Source organism: Schistocerca serialis, chromosome 9, assembly GCF_023864345.2.
Source record: "Schistocerca serialis cubense isolate TAMUIC-IGC-003099 chromosome 9, iqSchSeri2.2, whole genome shotgun sequence".
Taxonomy (NCBI): domain Eukaryota; kingdom Metazoa; phylum Arthropoda; class Insecta; order Orthoptera; family Acrididae; genus Schistocerca; species Schistocerca serialis.
This window is the reverse complement of record NC_064646.1, coordinates 467,289,069-467,304,778: the sequence shown is the minus strand read 5'-3', so window position 1 is coordinate 467,304,778 and position 15,710 is coordinate 467,289,069. Positions and strand designations below refer to the sequence as shown.

General features: G+C 44.4%; 1 protein-coding gene across 1 annotated transcript in view; it reads right to left on the bottom strand.

The window, feature by feature from the left end:
- The window catches only part of LOC126418878 (lysocardiolipin acyltransferase 1-like), a 353,082-nt gene that overhangs the window by 109,556 nt on the left and 227,816 nt on the right, over positions 1–15,710 (bottom strand). The window lies entirely within an intron of this gene.

Sequence of the window (15,710 nt, the reverse complement as noted above, 5' to 3'; positions counted from 1 at the left end):
TTGGCGGCCCCCTTGGTGCCATTTGCGAAGTGTACGATATGTGCCAGCATTGGTTTTTTACCTTCTCCCTTCTCTTCTCACCATCATCACCATCATCATCATCATTATTATACAATACAAACAATACATACACGTACTATTACAATGTAATGGAGCAGGTTGTAAATAAGTAAAGAACAGTATGTTGTGTGGACGCTGAGTGTTCATTAGATACGAAACTATCGTCAGAACCGCCACAGGGAAGTGTCATGGGATCCGATTTGTTCTCCATATACGTAAGTGATGTAACAAATCGGCTGTTTGCTGATGACAATGTACTGTATGGAACGGTGTCGATGTTGAGTGACTGTAAGAGGGTAAAGGGTGACTCGGGCCAGAATTTCTATTTGGTACGATGAGCGGAAGTTTGCTCTAAATGTGGAAGAATGTAAGCTGATGGAAATGAGCAGGAAAAACAATCACGTAATGTGCGATCAAAGTATCAGTGGGGTGTTGCTTGACACATTCACGTCTATTACAAAGGAAATGGAAATAGCACGTCGTTAGCAGTGAATGCGACTTAGAATGACTTCGGTTCATCGCGAGAATTCTAGGAAAGCGTGGCTCATCTATTAAAAAAACCAGGTGGGCTGCTAGATTTGATACAGGCAGGTTCGATCAATAGTCAAGTATTAGACAAATGCTCCACGAACCCAAATGGCCATCCCTGGAGGTAAGAAAGCGTTCTTCTCGCAAAGCACTGCCGAGAAAGTTTAGAGAAGGTAGCCAAAGAACAATACAACTTTATTAGTCTTCTAAACAAATACAGTAAACGTTTCTTAGAAGATACGAGCCATATCGTTTATGCTAGGTTAGTCACTGGCGTTCCCTGGTCTGCTGTACTACGGTATCAGCGACGTAACTGGAGATGTTCGTACGTGGACGTAGTCCGCGGTTCATACAGTGATGACTCGGCAGTTTGAACAAAGTATGCGAGACAGGAGGGCCAGCACGTGGCCAGTGTAATGCCCCGAGTGTGCTGTGAGCTCTGTGAATGGAACTATGACTGAATGACCGCTTGCACGGCCGGCGCTAATCCCACAGAAATGTCAGCTATGAACTCCCGATGCTGACTGCCTGGAGACGGTTATTTTTTCTTCGGGTGGTTGTGTGCTGAATAGCTATCACTTAAGTGGCTGGACTTTCTGGGTGACAGGTAAATGGGTAATTCATTCTTTATTTAAGCGTAAGAAGGGCTGTGGGCTCGGTGAGGTCCTTGAGCCTTTCTGGGGTGGGGGTTGAGACAATATGACATGTGGGTTGATTTCATTTGACTTTATTCAATGTTTCATTGAGGCGCCTTGACGATAGCTCGATGTAGCCGGATGCAGTGAATGTGCAGAGGCGACTGTCCACTTGTAGTCCAGTGTCCTCTAGAAGATCTCAAAGCGTCCACTTGTTCAAATGTTTGCGCGTTGGGGGTGATGATAAGTTCCTGATCAGTCGGCATGTCGAGTTCCTAGAGCAAATCACGAACCCTTGTCCGTCAGGGTGCCCTAAGGATGAGCTGAAGGCACGGATTTTATAATACCTGAAGTAATTTGATGTTGGATGCATTTGCTGTTCCCTAGTTGGAGCACCAATGTAACATGGACAGAAGAACTATGGCTTTACACACACATCAAAAAAAGTTTTGCATCACCTCGGTTCCGAGAGTTCCGGAACCTGTACAGAAAATCGGAATAGAGATCAACATAAATTTCATTTTCTCCCTTTTTATTGCTCATGAAAACCACTCATTCCATGTTGTACCACAATACAGCGAGACCTTCAGAGGTGGTGGTCCAGATTGCTGTACACACCGCTACCTCTAATACCCAGTGGCACGTCCTCTTGCACTGATGTATGCCTGCATTCGTCGTGGCATGGTATCCGCAAGTTCATGAAGGCACTGTTGGTCCAGATTGTCCCACTCCTCAACGGCGATTCGACGTAGATCCCTCAGAGTGGTTGGTGGGTCTTGTTGTCCACAAACAGCCCTTTTCAATCTGTCCCAGGCATGTTCGATAGGGTCATGTCTGGAGAACATGCTGGCCACCCTAGTCGAGATGTCGCTATCCCGAAGGAAGTCATACACAAGATGTGCACGATGGGGGCGCGAATTGCCGTCCATGAAGACGATGCTTCGCCAGTATGCTGCCGAAATGGTTGCACGCACTATCGGTCGGAGGATGGCATTCACATCGTTAAGTCGTTACGGCGCCTTCCATGACCACCAGCGGCGTACGTCAGCCTCACATAATACCACCCCAAAACAGCAGGGAAACTCCACCTTGCGGCACTCGCTGGACAGTGTGTCTAAGGCGTTCAGTCTGATCGGGTTGCCTCCAAACACGTTCTCCGACGATTGTCTGGTTGAAGGTATATGCGACACTTATCGGTGAAGAGATCGTGGTGCCAAACCCGAGCGGTCCATTCGGCATGTTCTTCGGCCCATTCGAACCGCGCTGCACGGTGTCGTGGTTTGCAAAGATGGACCTCGCCATGGACGGCGGGAGTGAAGTTGCACATCATGCAGCCTATTGCGCACAGTTTGAGTCGTAACACAACGTGCTGTGGTCTGCACGAAAAGCGTTATTGAACATGGTGGCGTTGCTGTCAGGGTTCCTCCGGGCCATAATCCGTAGGTAGCGGTCATCCACTGCAGTATTAACCCGTGGTCGGCCTGAGCGAGGCAGGTTATCGGCAGTTCTTATCTCTCTGTATTTCCTCCATGTCCGAACAACATCGTTTTGGTTCACTCTGAGACGCCTGGCCACTTCCCTTGTAGAGAGCCCTTCCTGGCACAAAGTGACAATGAGGACGCGATCGAACCGCTGTAGGCATCGTTGACCTACAGACAACACGAGCCGTGTACCTCCTTCTTGGTGTAAGACTGGAACTGATTGGCTGTCGGACCCCCTCCATATAATACGCAGTGCTCATGCATGTTTGTTTACATTATTTGGGCGGGTTTAATGACATCTCTGAACAGTCAAAGGGACTGTGTGATACAACGTCCATAGTCAACGCCTATATTCAGAAGTTCTGGGAACTGGGGCGATTGAAAACTTTTTTTGATGTGTGTAGATGCAGAGTTTTGTACAGACGTGTATGCTGGCCAAGATCGTAGATCTATCCAAGAATTTTCGTTGTCTTCTCAATTAGGTGGAGTTTGAACAGGAGCTTGCTGTCGAGATGCACACTTAGGTACTTTTGACACGGTTTGTTGAGATAATTTTCATTCTGCTCAATACTAGCCTCTCCCAAAGATCGGGTCTACGTCGTGTAAACATTACGGTCCTCGTTTCTTCTGTGTTGAGTCGAATGAGTTGGTCGGCTGCTCCGTTGGTGACTAGGTTGAGATGGAGCTGCATTCTGTTGATGATGAGGTTAACCCGTCTAGTGCTGGTGAGCAGGGCTGTATCGTCCATCCCAATCACTCTTCTCAGTAACGATGCCTCCGATTATGGAATGGGAGTAGTCTCTCCAACATCATCAACGGGATGGAGCACCCCACCGCATTTATCTTCAAGAATCTATCCACTGATCAATGAAACTATAGCCAAATTTCGAACGACGCCCTGGCCATCATCTTTTGTCTCAAAAAATTTGATGATTACGTATGCGATAGAAAATACACATTGCTAACTGACCATAAGCCACTTTTACCACTTTTCCTGGGCTCCACATCCATGCCCACCAAGAAGGCTCACAGCCTACAGTGGTGGGTACTATTTTTATCTTAATAATTATGACATTCAGTTGTGTCCACCACATAACACGCTACGTCGATCTTCAGAGACCTAGAATGTGATGAGGATCTAGAAGTATGTTTCCGTTTAGACAGCAATAGGCAGCCTCCTACTTTATGCAACACTGGTGGCCACACACTCCACAGATGGCCTAGTCTTCAGGGAGCTTCATCTGGCGTGGTGGAGGTGGCCCTCCGACCACAGACACTCCAGGAATACTGGCCAGAAGGCAACAGCTTTCCACCTCTCATGCTGTGTTGCTCCTGCAGGTGACAACTACCATGCCAGGGTGGTTATTTCGAGGTCACTATGACAACGGTGGCTTTACTCCACGAGCGGGGCCAGGGGAAGGTCCTTACCAAAAGGTTGGCTTGTCAGCTCGTATACTGGCGGGCCCGCGGTGCCTCCGTCACGGATATGGTTGCGGCTTGCACCACCTGTCAGAGCAAGCAGGCTGCACCATATCATTGATTATTCCCATGGTCAGATACTACTGCATCATAGTAGAGACTACACCTGAAATTTGGTGGACCGTTTCTGGGTCATATCTGGCTTATACCCATTGACGCACTGCAGGTTTTCCCTATGTCTCCTGTGTGTCGAACATCTCATCCCGTCAAATCATTCACAGCCTGGTAAAATTTATTTTAGCGGTAGGGCACTCAGAGACCTTGGTAACTTACAATCCGCAACAGTTCACTTCAGCCGAATTTACTTCCCTTTATGACAAGTATATCATGCAATTAATATACAGGGTGAACATTAATATAACGGACAAACTGCAGGGATGGATTCCAGACTGTGAATGGAGGAGAAAAGCTCCACAAACATGTGTGTGGAAATAGACGTGATTGCAACGATAACAAATCGTCTTGGCACACAGTACAGAACTGCATCGCACCCACGTCACACAACACGTTCAAAGTGGACTCCACGGACAGCAGGTGATGGGGATAGTAGCGGTTATCCTGTAGTAGAAGACACATAATCGTATTTTGGCTTACACTATGTTGGCGGGTAACTTTCCTGGAGCTTGTATTAGTTCGTCTCAATATCCTATCTCCTCCAGATCTGTTGCACGTACAGCCCCCCACCTTCCTGCATGTTCGTCTGTCTGAAAATAACCATGATCACTCAATCGCCCAAGAAGGGCTTGAAATGTTGTGTGATGTGTTGTAAGGTGTCAGGCAAATCCAACACCTTCCATGAAAACCCTGACATGATAAGCAAATCCAGTAGTATGTCACATAGCTCCGAATAAATCGTGACATTAAATTAACCGAAGTAATACGAGTAACGAGTGAGCAAATGGAATACCACAGACTAACACAAGAATGCCTAAATGCATGTCATACCTTCCCACAGTGAGACAGACGCAGTTCCGAGGGGAGAAACGAGAACAGAAGCCGAGAGCAGAACCGTGTTAAGCTGGAAGGCCCTATGATAAGGGACGGACGGACACCCACATCGCCAGCTAACCGCTAGGGCCACACCACCCGCAAGTTTTAGCGTGAGACTTTTTTGCGTCTCTGTTACGTTAGGACCACCCCCCAGCCCATGTTAAAAGCTAGAGCCCTCCAGAAGTACAGTATAGATCTTACGATAACGCTAAAAGGACCACACCAGCTGCAAGTTTTAGCGTGAGACACTTTCGCGTCTCTGTTACGTTGCAAACTTTAAAAACATTGCTCCACCACGAAAAGTATAACGTTTCTCATTGGATAGACAGAATTTCTGTAGGCGGAGCTTAAGGTTAACATTGAGACCCTGATTGGTCAGATTAAAACACAGCCAGATAGTTTTATTTAAACCAACTTCGGTAAATTGTAGTAAGGAGAAGTTAGGGGAGAGTTGCTTCCGAGAGGGCGAGCTGGACGGAGCTGCGCCAGCCGCCGCCCCCTGACAAACACCGACAAGGTAATGAACGCACGCGATGCCGCATTTTTGAGCGCATAAGGCTTCACTCAGAACTGCAGAAGTCTCATCTGTTACATCCCCTTTACATAATACTAGTGTCGATCGTCAATTAAAGCTCATGGTGTTCACATTTGCCACTTGAAGTAAAAATCTGAAAAGCGATAATTTTTCTGTTATATAGTTATTGAGAAGCCACATCAGCCACTGTAATTTACGACAAGTTAGATAAGTAATTAAAGATAATTGAGGGTCACTGTAGACCATTTTCATAGTTTTCTCTCTTGTGAAACTTAATTTAAACCTAGATTATAGATGTGATATGGCATAGGTCATCTTTTGATCCATTGTAGAACTTGGAAACCCATTCAGGGAATATTCGTTCACATTTTTGTTGAACGCAGTTGGTTTTTACCATCCCGTATTAAAACATTTCCTTTTATCAATAGTGCAATTTATAAACGATCTTTTGTGAGTAGAATAAAATTTCCAATGGTAAACTTAACTGGGAGTGCAGTGGAGCTGACGCTGAAATCATTAAGTATTTGATTATATCATCGCTAGTCTCACTGAACTTTTCTGAATTCTACATGTCATGTGTGGTCTGACGTCTCCTTACCAGAACATGTCTCAGGTTCAAACTAGTCAGTTCCCTAAAAAACACGCTCAGAGCGTCGTTGCGCGAAAGTGGTAGGGAGACACGATATAGAACAAACAGACACCACGCAGAATGTTTAGAGTGTTGGACGTGTGTGAGAGTGCTTGTTTGGGTATAACTGTGCTGCCTCTCGACCGTTTCGATCTGTGGTCATACACAAACACTATCCTGGCTTGTTCCCGACACATATGCCAGACCATTGTGCTGCTTACAGTATTCTGCGTCAATCACACAACCTGCAACACACAAGGAACATACAGCACGTGGTCAAAGGAAGTCATTCGTCAGAGCCATCTACTGTGGCAATGATGGATTTCCAGACATTTGGTCATAGGACCTTTTTTCCTTCATTTCCAGTCAGGAATTCGTCCCTGCAGTTTGTCCGTTTTATTAATGTCAACCTGCATACAACACCTTTCCATGCAGTTTCTAATAGCCTTCCAGTACGATTTGCCAGCACATTTAAGAATCATATATCAAAATCTTCCAAGTTCCATATCATTCCACTCCGCAAGAGGGAGCCTCACCAGCAGAAAAATTACTTGTTGGACCCCATGGATCACAAATACAATCATCCATCTGTCAGTCAATCAGCAAACATCGTGAAAAACTTATCACCTTTATACGCTTCCAAATCCTTTTTGGGCCCTCGCATTTTCTCACATATGTCAACAGTGGCTCCCTGGAAAAGTAATAAAATCCCTCGAAAGGGCTATGGCGGAAGTCACACTGAAGAATGGCACGGTGTTCCAGAAACATGTCAACCAAAACGCCACAAAGACAAAATCCGAAATACAAAATGGTTACATCTCATTCTTTTTGCAGAGACGGAGACTCAGGAGAAGTCACAACGAATCAGCACTCAGTCGTCTCAGCTGCAGCCATCAACCACTTCTGCAGGCCGGACTGTACCTGCAGAACTGACGCCGATGGAGGTGGATGTCATTCGACAATCTTCCTTGCCAACCGTCGAGGACGCACAGCAGCACAGGAAGATACACTATGTGATCAAAAGTATCCGGACACCCCCAAAATCATACGTTTTTCATATTAGGTGCATTGTGCTGCCACTTACTACCAGGTACTTCATATCAACGACCTCAGTAGTCAGACACCGTGACAGAGCAGAATGGGGCGCTCCGCGGAACTCACGGACTTCCAGTGTGGTCACGTGATTGGGTGTCACTTATGTCATATGTCTGTACCCGAGATTTCCACATTCCTAAACATCCCTAGGTCCACTGCTTCCGATGTCATAGTGAAGTGGAATCGTCAAGAGACATGTACAGCACAAAAGCGTACAGGCCGACCTCGTCTGTTGACTGATAGATACCACCGACAGTTGAACAGGGTCGTAATGTGTAATAGGCAGACATCTATGCAGACAATCACACAGGAATTCCAAACCGCATCAGGATCCACTGCAAGTACTATGACAGGCGGGAGGTGAGAAAACTTGGATTTCATGGTCGAGCGGCTCCTCATAAGCCACAAATCACGCTGGGAAATGCCAAATGACGCCTCGCTTGGTGAGAGGAGCGTAAACATTGGGCGATTGAACAGTGGAAAAACGTTGTGTGGAGTGACGAAGTGGGTATGGCGAATGCCCAGTGAACGTCATCTGCCAGCGTGTGTAGTGCCAACAGTAAAATTCGGAGGCAGTGGTGTTATGTTGTGGTCGTGTTTTTCATGGAGGGGGCTTGCACCCGTTGTTTTGCGTGGCACTATCACAGCACAGGCCTACATTGATGTTTTAAGCACCTTCTTGCTTCCCACTGTTGAAGATCAATACGGGGATAGTGATTGCATCTTTCAACACAATCGAGCACTTATTCATAATGCACGGCCTGTGGCGGAGAGGCTACATGAGAATAACATCCTTGTAATGGACTGGCCTGCACAGTCCTGACCTAAATCCAATAGACCATCTTTGGGATGTTTTGGAACGCCGAATTCATGCCAGGTTTCGCCCGACATCGATGCCTCTCCTCAGTGCAGCACTCTGAAGAATGGACTGCCATTCCCCAAGAAGAAGCTGCTGACAAACCTGTCTTCGTTGGTGTGGATGTCGTAAAACCTGGCTCAAATTACTCTTGTAGTACACTAACTATAGATTGTTGCAATGGAACTGCAACAAAAGAACTTAAAGCTTTTGTGGAACTTTGTCCGTTGATGGAAGAACTGAACGTTTAGTTGAACTTTGTTTAAAGACAGTCTCAAGGAGACCTAGCATTTTTATTTTGTGTTATTAACTTGTTTATAAACCTGGCCTTCAGCCAGTGACTTTGACTTGTCAATTTACTATTATCATCCGTCCGAGTAGAAGAATAGTGTTTCTTGGTTTTGTTAATAATCTTTGTGAAGGCTCCTCGACTGTTTGTGTCACGTAAGGTGAATTCTTCATTTACGATGAAAACATTTACTCAGCGTTCAGGAAAACGATGGATCAGTGGTACTTCCTTTGCGAACTTAAGTTTTGGTAGGTGATTCACCTTTACGTACACTTCCACTATCACGATGAGAGCACTGTAGCTCCACGGTGACAGGAAACAGAAGTTGCGTGCGAACCAACCCCTTAACCTCGTTATCCCGTACTGCACAGCTGGTTGCCCGTTTCGCAGAAGCTGCAAGCATTGTTCGTGTAGCATCTGGTTGTTTTCAACGTGTTAGACAATCATTGGCGTGCAGATGCCAGTTGGGCATTAATATGAATGAATAACATTTTCAGCAACGTCTCTAAAACAATATTCATCACTCGGCAGAGTCGGCAGCTCGTGGTCCAGTGGCTAGCGTTGCTGCCTCTGGATCACAGAGTCCCGGGTTCAATTCCTGGCCGGGTCGGGGATTTTCTCTGCCTGGTGACTGGGCGTTTGTGCTGACATCATCATCATCATCATCATCATCATCATCATCATCATCATCATCATCATTCCTGACAGTGGCTGGATTGTATTGCGTAAAAAGTTGACTGTGTAAAAAATGGGACTTGGTACGGGTGATGATGACTGCGCAGCTGAGCGCCCCACAAACCAAACATCACCATCATCACTCAGCAGTTTGAACATTGTGTCTGAAAATCATTACATCAAAACCTTCATGAACCTCAGGCGAAAAAGTTGCACCTGCGACATTTTCTGTCACGTAAGGTTCAAATGGCTCTGAACGCTATGGGAGTTAACATCTGAGGTCATCAGTCCCCTAGAACTTAGAACTATTTAAACCTAACTAACCTAAGGACATCACACACATCCATGCCCTTGGCAGGATTCGAACCTGCGACCGTAGCAGTTGCGCGGTTCCGGGCTGAAGCGCCTAGAACCGCTCGGCCACCACGGCCGGCTGTCAGGTAAAGAAGTGTTTCTTTTATCTCCTCTAAACATTCTAAGATTCTGTAAACGTAGATTTTCTTACATTCTATATGTCAATGGTTTACGTGTCTGGTGCTACCCTTGGATCCATCGTTGCGAAGTCTAGTGATTGTGCAGTGGCAGCTTTTCTAGTTGAGAAGATGTGAATGCCTGAGGTGGTCAACATCTCAAGTCTCTTGCCCCTATCGTATCAACTTAACAGCTTGTTGTAGAATGTTCTCTCCTGTTATATGATGCAATTTGGAATTGATAGTTATCGGACTGACCCGCACTCCCGCAGAATCGTCTTAACCAATGAGTTGTGCGATGTAGTAAATACAGAGTGACAAATCCTCGAAAAATTGTTTCTAGTTACAGAACGAAACTACTTAAATAATGATTGACTGTGCGAGCCAACAATTATGGCAATATAAATGGGTCAACAAACAAAGCAACGAATACAGCATATGATATCACCAGGAAAACAAAATAATATTTAAATCTATTGATATGGTGACGAAACGAGAAGAAGATGTAAACTTCACAACAGAATACCTAAATTCTGATCAATCTTTCCGGTAGGCTCGAGCACAAAAACTTATAAACAACATCATGTATGGGAAATATTAACCGGAAAAGAAGAAGGTAAGTCAATATTCGTAACACTTACCATTGAATTTCCTGTAAGGCTAGCGTGCACTCGTTTTCTCGCATGGATAATAGCATGTATTGTGTTTACGTATTTAGCAATCACGAAACTTATTCGTCTTTGCAGTAGAAAGCGAAACGCCAGATATTTTTCAGTAGAATATACTGTGAATAAGTTATATGCTAGACAAATTAAACGATGAATTACACATTTCCTTCAACTGAAGAAAGTAAATGGGAAAAGTACCACTTTTCAGCTAGGCTAGTGATTTTATAATAGAGCAGTTTTCTGGAAATTATTTTAAATGATTAATTATGTCGCTTTATGCTCTTTCTCTTGAAATTCAGTATTCTTGCATAAAAACGGAAATGTAATTTAAATAATTTGTTAGTCCGCTAAAACGACCCATTCGAGTGATGTGATCCCTGTGACTTCACTGGCTATCTTCTACTGTAGTAATGCTAATACACAGTGATGTCTTGTTTTGGAATATACGTTTCGGAGAATAGGTTACAAATGATGTGTGGTACCGTATTGTACAAATACATCTATAAAAACTTCGGAAAAGTCGTTTTTGAGTATTCCAGAGAATGAGAATTTGCACAGAATGTGGCTGCACTGCACCGGCAAATTGCCACCACGTCGACGCACAAGTTTACTAACTTAACTCAGAAGCTAACATTTACTTGCCTCCGAGATACGTTCTTCCACTGTTACAAAGAAGGATGGCGTCATTCAACGAAATTAAGCTCCCTGTGAACACTGTCGTTTTGCACAACAACACGTCAGTTGTTCGAGCGGTAGACAGTCGAATTTTACGAGTTGGAGTCCACACGTCGCTAGTTCTAATCTAACCGGAAAGAACATTTTAACTTATTTGTAAAACGACTCGATAGTCCTCTCATAATGCTAACCAAATCACAATCAGAAAACCACCATGAAACTTCCTGGCAGATTAAAACTGTGTGCAGGACCGAGACTCGAACTCGGGACTTTTGCCTTTCGCGGGCAAGTGCTCTACCAACTGAGCTACCCAAGCACGACACAATATTATTCTGTTTTTGATCGGTATGGTAGTTTTCTCCAGGCTGTGACTAAGCCATGTCTCCACAATATCCTTTCTTCCAAGAGTGCTAGTTGTGTAAGGTTCGCAGGAGAGCTTCTGTAAAGTTAGGTAGGAGACGGGGCACTGGCAGAAGTAAAGCTGTGAGGACGGGGTGTTTTCCTTGCTGTTTAAATGCGCTTATAGTTGCAGTCGCTGTTCACGCACGCTACGTTCAAGAAGTTTCTTGTTAATGTGACCACACACTTTTTGCTGTATGAGAAACAATGTTTTTATCTTTGTGTTGTCCAACTAGAATCTTCACTGTTTAAACTTTTGTCGTTTCAACATCTTGCACAAAGATGAAGTACGTCTGCTTCAGACGTCAACGTTAGTTTACACTCACAAACGTCACAGCCCTTTGTAATATTAGTAATTTTCGCGTCACAAACATTAATATAGCTCAATAGTAAACGCCTGATAGCCTAAAGTTATCGAATAATTGTAAAGTAAAAGAAATGAACCTTCGCATAGCAGTGACGGAGTCTACTATTCTTTATCTTTGTCGTTCTTGCGCGGTGCCTGTAAATCTTTATGTACATGTATCGATTAATGGTATAAAAAAGAATTCTGTTGTTTCAAGACAAATGAGGATTTTGGCATCTCACCTTTTACTGTTTGTATTCTATGAAAGGCGGACGCGGACTTTCTGCGTTCAGCAACTGTATTTTATATTTTATGTGAAAATAGTGAGTGAATATGCTAATTGTTATTTTTTTTTTTTCAATCAGAAAACATGTAGTTTCTTGTAACTGATTACGAACAGACAGCATCAAGAGGACATTTTGACTGTTATGCATAAAGTATTTAACCACAATGGTCATCTATTGTAATTTAATATGAAAAGGTACGTAGCATTAAAAAAAACGTGTGTTACAGATAAGTGTGCTTATTTTAGTAAATTAACCTTGATGATTTCTATCTCCTCATTCACTCAATTGATAATTATTTTGTGTTAGTTCATCACCAGAAATTACGATCACGCTGATGGGCCGAACGCAGCATGAGGCAGAAGGAACATTATCGTTTTCCTATTATTTCTGAGCCAATTTTTTTTTTCAATTGTATAGTGTTGCATTTCTTTAAAAGTCCATAAATCTTCTGGTCCCTTAGTGTTGTTCCGGGTATGACTACAGCGCGGATATAAAAATGCATAGAAATGATAATGTTTCTCTTATTCAGATATTTAATGCTCAACGTATGTTATTATAGTGGTGTAATCAATTCCTGATTCTATTGCCAAGTGACCCACCAAAATATCCACTTTTTCCACATTTTTTAAAAAAAATATAAAATAACAATTCTTTTTCTTTTTTTGCCCCCCCCCCCCCCCTCCAAGAGCAACGTTACACCTTACGTTTGCGTCATCTGCATGTTACACACACTTTATATCTTTCCGTATGAGCCGTGCGGTTCTAGGCGCTTCAGTCTGGAACCGCGTGACCGCTACGGTCGCAGGTTCGAATCCTGCCTCGGGCATGGATGTGTGTGATGTCCTTAGGTTAGTTAGGTTTAAGTAGTTCTAAGTTCTAGGGGACTGATGACCACAGATGTTAAGTCCCATAGTGCTCAGAGCCATTTGAACCATCTCCGTATGACCTCATTACCCGACACCTCGTCGTACTGTGGGCGTATAGTGACATTGTCACTACTAGTAATGCTTTCCAAAAAGGTGAATCGTTTGTTCGCAAAGTAAATGCGTTTATCCTCTGTTGTCCATTTGTCAGTATGAAGCTATGTATAATGTATGTATAATACGTCCCACAATCGAAAGAACTGCTACAATCAGTTTTTGCGCTATTTTCGTATTTCGCGTAAAACCTTTAAAAACACATGACCGTCCTTGGATTCCAATATGTGAGCTCTTTCTCTGCAGTCGGATGCGTTATCCGCTGCGCCACCGAACGCCTGTTAGAAGCAGGTTGTCTGCTGAGTGTGTTCTACAGGTGAAATCAGCACTAAGTTGTGCTAGAATAATTATATTTTGCTTTGGATCGTACCTCATGATTGACAGTCTACAATCTAGTTATTATATACGGACCCATTTGCAAAAGTTGTACAGTTACTTAGCTCTGAGCGAGTTAAAAGATGTTGCAGAATGTCCGTCGTTGCACATATCGCCGTTCTAAATGGATAGAGCATAAACGCATATACTTTCGCATGGCTTCCTGTATCACTGTTCACAAAATTCCTTTCTTTGTTACTTAAAAGTTGTAACTGCGTTTTCCATCACTAAATAGTTGAACTGTTTTCAGAAAAAGTATGCAAAAACCTCGTAACTTCGGCTAACGCTGCTATAACAGACGTATAGCTTTGACTTACTCCTAGCCTGTGACATCACCCGAACATGAGCCAACAGCATAGCGTTTCCGATAACGTGACCAGATCCAGATATTTAATGATTTTTAAGCTTTAAATACATAAAAGTAACAGATATTTTGTGAGAACATTGACAGTAAATGCCATTTAAACGTTGTAATCAATCACATTAAAAACCATCTGTGAACATTTTTAACATAGGAAAATAACCTAGTGTTTGGTTACATTCTTTATTTGTGACTCGAGATAAAGACTTACTGATATCAGGGATAAAACAGTACTCTATTATTAGAAACGATGCATCCTTACGCATGGATCCAATATTCAGGGCGACTTTGATAAATGGGGAAGAAGTGCAGGAAATGATACCAGAGAGCAGAAATAGCAAAAAAAGGTCATACAAACACACGGCCAGAAATGCATGGTGTCTATACTACGAAGTATTACTAAGTCACGGTGCCTATAAAGTGCAATGACGTGATGTAAGGAGATCACCACCAGACAAGCAGTTCCAAGTGACCTCGATGGGCCTCTAAACATGCATGGACAATACGCAGCAGCAAGTGGCACCCACCTTCGAATGCGCTACCCTGCAACTGAGAGAAGTCACAGACTGCACGAATGCACTGCATTAGTGCCTGCATATCTGGGTTGGGGTTGGGTTGTTTGGGAAGGAGACCAGACAGCGAGGTCATCGGTCTCATCAGATTAGGGAAGGACTGGGAAGGAAGTCGGCCGTGCCCTTTGAAAGGAACCATCCCGGCATTTTCCTGGAGCGATATAGAGAAATCACGGAAAACCTAAATCAAGATGACCGGACGCGGGATTGAACCGTCGTCCTCCCGAATGCGAGTCCAGTGTGCTAACCATTGCGCCACCTCGCTCGGTTTTAAGGGTTAGTGTCTAGCGACCAGGTGGTACATGCAACTGGATCACTTCGTCCGATCCATCACACAGGATAGGTGTTGTGAGATGCCTCCGCAGAGAAATGTGGAAGTGAGCTGTAGCACCGTCACGTAGAAACCACATTATGCCAATTACCGAGGAAGACACGTCTTCCAGCAGGGGTTGCTGGGTCACCTGTACGAAGAGCAGATATGGCTCGCACGTGACGCGTATTGGAAGGACGGTTGGCCCCACGAGGTGCTCCCAATAAAAACCACTCACACACTGGCGCTAAACCGGTGCCGACGGTTCGTTACCAAAGTACCGAGACGATCCTCTGTAGCCTACATGTGGATATGGTGAAGGTCGAAACCTCCGCTGTCAAAGATCTTTTATCTCAACCTGCAAGGGGGTGTGGTGGTGGTGGTTAGTGTTTAACGTCCCGTCGACGACGAGGTCATTAGAGACGGAGCGCAAGCTCGGTTTAGGGAAGGATTCGGAAGGAAATCGGCAGTGCCCTTTCAAAGGAACCATCCCGGCATTTGCCTGAAACGATTTAGGGAAATCACGGAAAACCTAAATCAGGATGGCCGGAGACGGGATTGAACCGTGCAAGGGGGTGTGCCTGCCCGGCTAGCCGCGCCGACTAATGCGCTGCTTCCCGTGTGGGAAGGCGTGCCGGTCCCCAGCACCAATCCGCCCGACGGATTGGTGTCGATGTCTGGTGTGCCGGCCAGCCTGTGGATGGTTTTCAAGGCGGTTTTCCATCTGCCTCGGCGAATGCAGACTGTTTCTCTTCATTCCGCCTCAGTTATACTATGTCGGCGGTTGATGTGCAAACAGTGTGTCCACGTACGCGTACACCATAATTAGAAATTCTTCCAATCTATATGCGGCATACAACAAACCAGTGCTTAACAGTATTAGTTAAAAACAGTCTTAGTTGCAATTTTAGTTTTTTAATTTTTCAACTACGTGCTTCGCCTTATTTAGGCATCTTCAGGTTATAAAGGATACTTCTAAGAAATACCCAATTAAGATAACCTGAAGATGCCTAAATAAG